The sequence below is a fragment of the Perissodus microlepis genome, chromosome 9 (assembly GCF_051167445.1).
Source record: "Perissodus microlepis isolate ML-2025 ecotype Zambia chromosome 9, ASM5116744v1, whole genome shotgun sequence".
NCBI lineage: Eukaryota > Metazoa > Chordata > Actinopteri > Cichliformes > Cichlidae > Perissodus > Perissodus microlepis.
Window position 1 is genome coordinate 15,839,576 of NC_140469.1, and position 7,735 is coordinate 15,847,310.

Consider the following 7,735-nt stretch of genomic DNA (forward strand, 5'->3'; position numbering starts at 1 on the left):
CCGACACTTTGATATTTTTCCCAGGCTTCAAAAGAGCATGACAACAATAGGCTTGTGCCTGCAGGGCATACCGAGGTAGCCAAGACTATATTAGTTATCACGTCTTTATGTCACTGGCACGGCTCAGAGACTTTTACTGGGTGGAGGCGGGTGCTTCGGAAGGAAGGAGACTTGTTAGTGGTTTCTCAGGCGGCTTTTTCTATGCCTCGGGATATTTTTTTGGTTTGCAACTTACTTTTCGATACCAGCTCAGGTAAATATCAGGGGGTGTATGGTGTCAAAGACTCAAACGGGGCAGTGTCTTTTCTATGTTAATAACAATGTTGAGGTTTCTGTAAATGACACTGTCTTACTGTGTGAAATTTTTTACACATTGTTATTCACCCAACCACAAGGCAAAGTCAGTGTTTAAGGGTCTGGGATTAAGGATAGACACGCTCAGATAATTTGTTACAGATTTAAACTTGGCAGCACTTCAGAAACCCTGTGGGATAATTTCAGAGGCAAAGTTTTAACAAACTTTCAGTTGAACCCAGATCTTTAAAGAAAGATGTGACCTTTTGGCATATTACACCATTTGGTATATTATTGAAATAATACAGAAAAATAAAGCAGCCAAAGTTAGATACCATGCTCAAACTGTGATTAAGCTAAGAGGATTTATTCAGCCTTTATTACCAAATACAAATGTGATTTAGTCTCCATTTTATTTATACATACCTGTTTATGACTGTTACGAAAATGACAGTGCATAAGGAACATTTACCTTGGGATTACAAGCAGAAGAACATCTCTGAAACGGCAGAAGACCACACTGGGTTCCACTCCTGTCAGCTAAGAACTGGAAACTGAGCATAACATTTTAAATTTGATTTCTTCTTTATTCAGGTTGAGCATTTACGCTAATTTTCAATCAGACGTAGCCCAGTATGCAACCTAAAGACATCCCTGTTGTTATTCAATCCGGTTGTTAAGTCTGACGTCACTAGCTGTGTCTGGGCCTAAACTCCGCTGCAGGTCCATATATCAAACGACCACTATGGCATTACTGAGAGTTGAAAAACTGTCTAAAGTCTTTCATCTTTAATAAAATGATCAGCGTTCTGCTCTACCAGGTGTAACAATTGAGTTTAACATCCAGGCATCCATGAAAACGGAATTTATGACATTTAACGGAGTTAGAAGTTAGCAGGAGGTTAGCTCGCTAGCTTCTATCTAAATACAATATAGCATGTCCTGACTGCGGGGTTTTGGAAACAAATTAAAACGTACAGCTCTGTTATCACTTCCAACATAAATGAAGACAGTAAACTAAACAGCAGTGACGTTTGTAGGGTTACTGAAGTTTGGCTAGCTGGTATATAATGATGTGCTACGTGACCGCTAGCGACATAGCTATGCATAATATAAACAAGCTAACTTTTTTTCCACTTGATAAAAGTTAACGTGAGTGTTCTCGGTGGTCGGGAACAAATGTAATCGCATGGTAGGATGCTGTAAAAGGACCAAACTTCAGCCAGGAGAACAACTGAGATAATCCATCCACAATACGAGGTTAGTCATTCATATACTGCTGCATGGGCTGAGCTGTAGTTACATCCTAAGGTTTTACAAACTGAGCTTAAATAAATGATTAGCGGTAATAAAAGCCGAGGGAGGTCAACAGTGATCACTGACTGTTTTAGGAGCTTTTTGAGATTAAATAGAAGAAAATACATAACATTAAACATGTTAACAACACAAAAGCCGTATTAAACGCAGACTACTTTAGGTAGTAGGATTCGTCACGTCATCACTTAACGACCGGATTACTTAGAAACTGAGGTTACAATTCACACAGGTACACCAAAATTGGATAACACTGGAAAAATGTCAGCTGGTCTAAAGAGTCTCAATTTTTGCTTAGACATTTACATTGTAGGGTCAGAATTGGAGGTAAACACCATGAAACTATCAATCTATCCTGCCTTATGTCAGTGGTGTAATGCATGGGGATATTTTCTTGGCAAATGTTGCTATCGTGGCAATACAGACCAGAATCTGGAAGTTGACCAAGTTGAATCTATGCCACTAATAATTAAGGCAGTTCTGAAGGCATAAGGACGTCCAACACGATACTAGGAAGGTGTGAGTATAACTATCCCACTCATGAATCTGTAAGCATTTATATGTCCCAGATCTGCAGAGTTGCTAGGAAGAAGCTAATTGAAGCTGTGAACGCTTAGTGGTTGTAACTTTTAAAATATTTAGTTTGTTTATAAAGCCAAAAGTTGCTGCTTTATTTTGTCTAAGTGTCAAAAGATTATATTTTCTGAGATCATCTTCAGCTAATTTTTAAAGGAGGGCAATGCTAACATCTTAGCTGGCTCTTAAAAATATCTCTGTAGCATTCTATTAGAATTGTGTTTGCTGATTGAATTCACTAAAATGAGTGTTCTCTGCATGCACTATTGTTATTGTAGCATTTATGCTAAATCTTTCGTGTTCAACTATTGAAATGCATTGGGCTACACAGTAAATTAGCATTTAGCCGTTAACTAGCAAAGTGTATAACTATTACAGCATCAAATCTGACCTCGTTTAAATAGTGTGTTGTCTTCGCTTGCATTCACACCTTTACTCTATGTCTAACTTTCCGAGATAGATGAAAATGAAAACAGGAAACACTCAAAATAAGATAACATTTTAAATTTGATTTCTTCTTTATTCAGGTTGAGCATTTTTGCTAATTTTCAATCAGACATAGCCCAGTATGCAACCTAAAGACATCCCTGTTGTTATTCAATTACTTGTAATATAATTCTGTCAAGGGATCCAGCACTTGACAACAATAAGCATTAGATTGCGTTACACTTTCTTGTGTTTTACTCCACATAACATTAGTTCACTTTTCACACAACAGTGATCCAATTTCTGTGTTTCTCTGTAACAAGTATTGTTTAGTGTGGAGGTTGCCAGCAGCAGGTTAGCACCTACTCAGCCCTGCTAACATGATATGCATTCACCTCCATTGGGATATGCTCTGCACGTTCTATTTATGGATGCTGAGTAAAATGACACTTCACCCTCAAACTCTACTGTCTGAAAGGAAAAAAAAACAGACAGAGGCTATATTTATATGTTGCGTGGAGGACAGGAGGTGGACAACACGGAGTCATGCATCCTGAAGGTATGCCTCAGGTGGCAGTACTCCTGCAGAGCATTGGTTTCATTCAGATTCTCCTAACCTCCTAACCAGACGAGAATATTATGGGTTAGTCAAAACCTCAATCATCAAACCACCAGACCCAAATAAATGGGATTAATTTAGTTCCCTCTCCTCCCATCTATGTAATCAATTAAACTACTGCAAAGACTTTTACCAGCTTGAACAGTGTATGAAAATGGTTTTCACTGAGTCTCTTTTCAGCTCTGTGGGATTTCCTCTTGTGTCCCAGCGCTCCTGTTGAACAAGGAGTGGGTGAAGACAGAGCCGCCTAACAAGCTCCCTTCTCCGTCTGAGACCAGACTTTAACTCACTGTTGCAGAAAATGGCACTTTCCGCTGGGACAAGCGAGGTTTGGCCCACGCTTCAGACGCAGATCGCGGCGAGCCTGCTGGCAGTAGCAGTCACTCAATCTCCAACTCCTCTTCTCCCAGCAGCTGGGAACAGTGGGAGTTGCAGGCCTGTGATTACTGGCCAGGACACCGAGGTGAGGTGAGCTCAGACTCGCTGGTTTTCACTCACTCACCGGGAGCTCTGTTTTTACAAGCCTCCAAATGTGACAGGAAATGGGTAGCAAATGAGCTATGATGTCCTTCGTCAAAACACACCGCGTTACAGTTCGCTTTTTCCCAGGCTAAATATATCATACAATATCTATAATTAAATTCCAAGCTATATCAAGCAGACGTATAATAGAGATGGATAAAGTACAGAGAAACTGTCTGTGTGCATCAAAATTGACATCTATCTGAAAATAGCAGACAGTGTTTACACAATAACTGGCCTTAACACATATGTCCATAAAAGTAGACGCACAGCCCGCAGGAAGCAGTCTGCATCCTGATCTTCAGATATCTGATTCCCTCTTTTTCAGTCTGCTTTCTGCTTTTTGTCATGCATTTGCTGGTGTAGAAAACCCAGTGTGTTATCATGTCTGATATATTTAGGCTTTCCCTTTTATTGCTTTCCTTCCTTTTCTGTCTCCCTGCATGTGCAGCATCACTTCTCCCCCCTCCATGCTGATGTGTTTGCTTTGATAAGGCAACAGTGTCGAGCATTTGCCCAGCTGCTTTGGGGCAGATATCGCGCATTTCTCCCTTAAAGTCAGAAAAAGATACCTATGATTTGTTGAGACAGAAGCACATGGTTCAGTTTTAAACAGTCTAGATTTAGACTGGGAGAAATTATTCCTAATTCTCGAGGCTTCTCATTTCTTCTATGTTTGCACAAGCTGCAAAAAAGCCAAAAGAAACTGAAAATCGGAAGGCATTCTTGTCATTCCACCTGTCTTTATGAAATGGCATTAACTATACTGTAAAATGTATTAAAATAACACTTTAAACCTTAAAGCAACATTAAACCAGCGGCCTCTTTAACAGAGAAAATTCTTTTGTTATCACTTTGATAGAAAGCCGTCCTTATGCCATGCTCTCGCCGGGCCATTTCCTCCCATTTTCTTCCTCTGGTGACAGCGAGTGGATTTATGTGTATGCGGTTGCCCAGAAGACCCTGTACTGTACCCTCCCTGCAGAGCCTGTCACGCGGGCTGATGTATTCCCCTCCACCCCCTCTCCCTGGCCGAGCTTTATGATGGAAACTGATACAAACACTGTGATAGGGTTTCGGGATAAATTATTCACGCTTCCAATGCTCTCTGCTGCTGTTTCAGTTCTTAGAGGACGTCCATTTTACAAATGGCCCTTTTTTTAGCCCTCATCCTTTTAATTGATCCGTGGCAAAGACAATACATGTGTGATTGAGAGAGGGGGACGATCGCACGGTAAAAAGTTCAGGCGTAACACTTCGGTCGGGTTGGTGCGCGTCGTCGGTTGCTGGCTGCCTGTGCAGCGGGGCAATAGGTGCCTTAAGATTTACTGCCTGGTAAATGAAATGGCTGTCCATCGGTTGCAGGGGCAGCACATCAGCAGAGTCCTGCACTAATGTCTCTACCATCTGGTAGGATAGGCCTTTAATTGAAAAGAATTTCTGGACTGAAAGGGAAGAGCTGGACCAAGTCTCTCAGTCCCCCAAGAGAGAGAAGTAATGAAAAGAAAATAACTTCTCTCCTCTTTAGTGCCTATGGAACCCATAAAGAATAACAGGACATGGTGATATAACAGACGCACGGCCGTAGTGAGTGGGTGAATAACTTTCATATTACAGCCTACCATCTGCTAAGACGGTTTTGGAGCTAGGAAGCCAATTGGATTAAACGTTATGGCCACTTTGCTCACCGCGGCTTTTAGGGCTACCTTCAGGTGGCAGTTCATAAAGCATTTCTTTGTCAGATTTATTTAGACATGAAAGATGTGTTTTTGCTTTTGTGTCAGACGCACTCACTCCGTACTCCCACTTTGAGAGCGGGATTTTTCTTAAAACAAACAGGGGAGTGAGAGGAGGGGATGGCAGACATCCTGGAGGCCATAGAGGATAACTGATGAGTCTAGCAGGACTGAAGGGAGAATAACAACGCTCACCTTTAATGTGGCTTTTACCATTGGGATCCACCGAGTCCCAGACACAGCCGCTGTTGTATGCGAATTGCACGTGAATCGGAATCACGCAGGATCACTTCGTGCTTTGCACAAATCACGAGTCTGAATGACTTTTGGGCTTTCGTCAGCCGTGAAGAAGATCGAGGCATGTCAGGGCTTCGGTATGCTCCCGCGCCACTTTGAAACCCTTCCACCTGACAATATTAGCTTCTGTGATGAGCGCACTGGCAGTGTGCATGTCTGCAAGGGCAGCCGTGAGCTGTGCTGGCTACGTCTGTGACAACCCTCCAGGTTTCCAGACAATTGGGCTATGTGAGAAAATATATCATTTCCATCCACTTAAAAAAGAAGAAGAAGGAAAAAAAGAATCCTGCACCAAAATGTGCTGTATGAACCTATTCCATGCTTACTTTGGTTGACAAGTGTGCATACTGAATGAGGTCATCGTCTAAATCATTTTCAGCACCCAAAGGAATCACCCACACCCAAGGTAAACAGATATAGATACTAAAGGTAAACAAGAGGGGCTGTTTAAAGCAGGCAACATCAATGGGAGATACTGTACTGCAGCAGATGAAATAAAAACAAGCCGTAATAATGATGATTTTCTACATGTATTTTTCCACGTCTTTGTAAACATCAGCAGTGTCGAAATCAGGCAGACAGACCCTCTTTGAGCCCACATCCAATGCCTCTTGTGTGTTTTGGCATTTGCTGCCTTCTACCGGCATCGCAGCGGCGTACGCGCACGCGCGCAGCTGAAAACGTACACACTGCTTTCCAGGGCGTGAACGCAGCAGCAACAGAGAGATACTCATTTTCCAGTTTTTGTCTAGAGGCGGCGAGGTCCAAGACAGCTAGCAGCATTGCATGTTGCACCCACAGAGACAGGCAAAGGACTGTTTTCACTCTCTGGCCTTGTTTTTTTTTTTTTAATTTTTACTTATATTTTTTGAGTCGACAGAATAGGAACGCCGTCAAATCCAAATCAGCAAATAAAGAAGGAAAACGCTCCTGTCAACAGAGCGCGAATGCGCAAGCAAGCCATGAACTTATGGCAGGGAAAAATGTAATCAGATATATCTACCATTACAAATACAGCACTCAACAAATTGCACAAGGGTAAAGCGCTCTGTTAAAACAATAGCCAAGAATAGGCGGCATGACATGGGCCCCTGTGTGTGTGTCTGTGTATGTGTGTGTGTGTGTGTGTGAGTGCGCAGACATGGGTCACAGCTTGTCCACTGACACGGACCCCATTAGATCAGATGACAGCACTTCATAATATTGACACATTCACAGCATGAGGTGCGCTATTCAAGAGGTCACAGTGCTGATGATATACTGTACGCACCTGACGTGTCACAGGCTAATTCTGATTCGGTAAACCGCCTCAGTCACGACACTAAAAAAGAGAAAGCTGAGCTACATGGAAATATAAGAGTTTAATAGATGGCACACACATATATGCACACATACAGGTAGTGCATGCTGTAGTCATGCATACATATAGTTGTATAAAAGCACAAGTTAAACATCGAGAGTGTAGCACACTTACAGAGGTATTTGTGTGTGCTCCAATAAAGCTGTATATATCTATTGTATTTGTCTCTAGGCAGATTTATGAGAATTTTCTTTGGAGATTAGAAATGTTTGTTATTGGGAAAGTGAGGCAGTTACAAATGCATTTGTCTCTGACAGATTTTCATCCAAGCCACATGTTTTTAGGGTAAACCAAATGTGCTCATGTTTTTTATTTTGCCTCCGCTGAAAGCTCTTGCGCATGTGCAGATTCGCCATTAAGTTTATAGCCACATCCAAAAAAAAGTGCCTGTAACAAAGATCCTTGTGTCATTTGAGTTGTGCCGATTTTTAAACTTACACACTTGGGCGACAACAATACCATGGTCAATGAGTAGCTCTTAAAAGAAACAGGTGTTTTCTAAACTTTTGGCAGGGTTTTAGCTGATTTTCTGTGCTCATTTAGGGTTATTATTTTATGCCTATGCACTTATTTAAAAAAAACACACACACA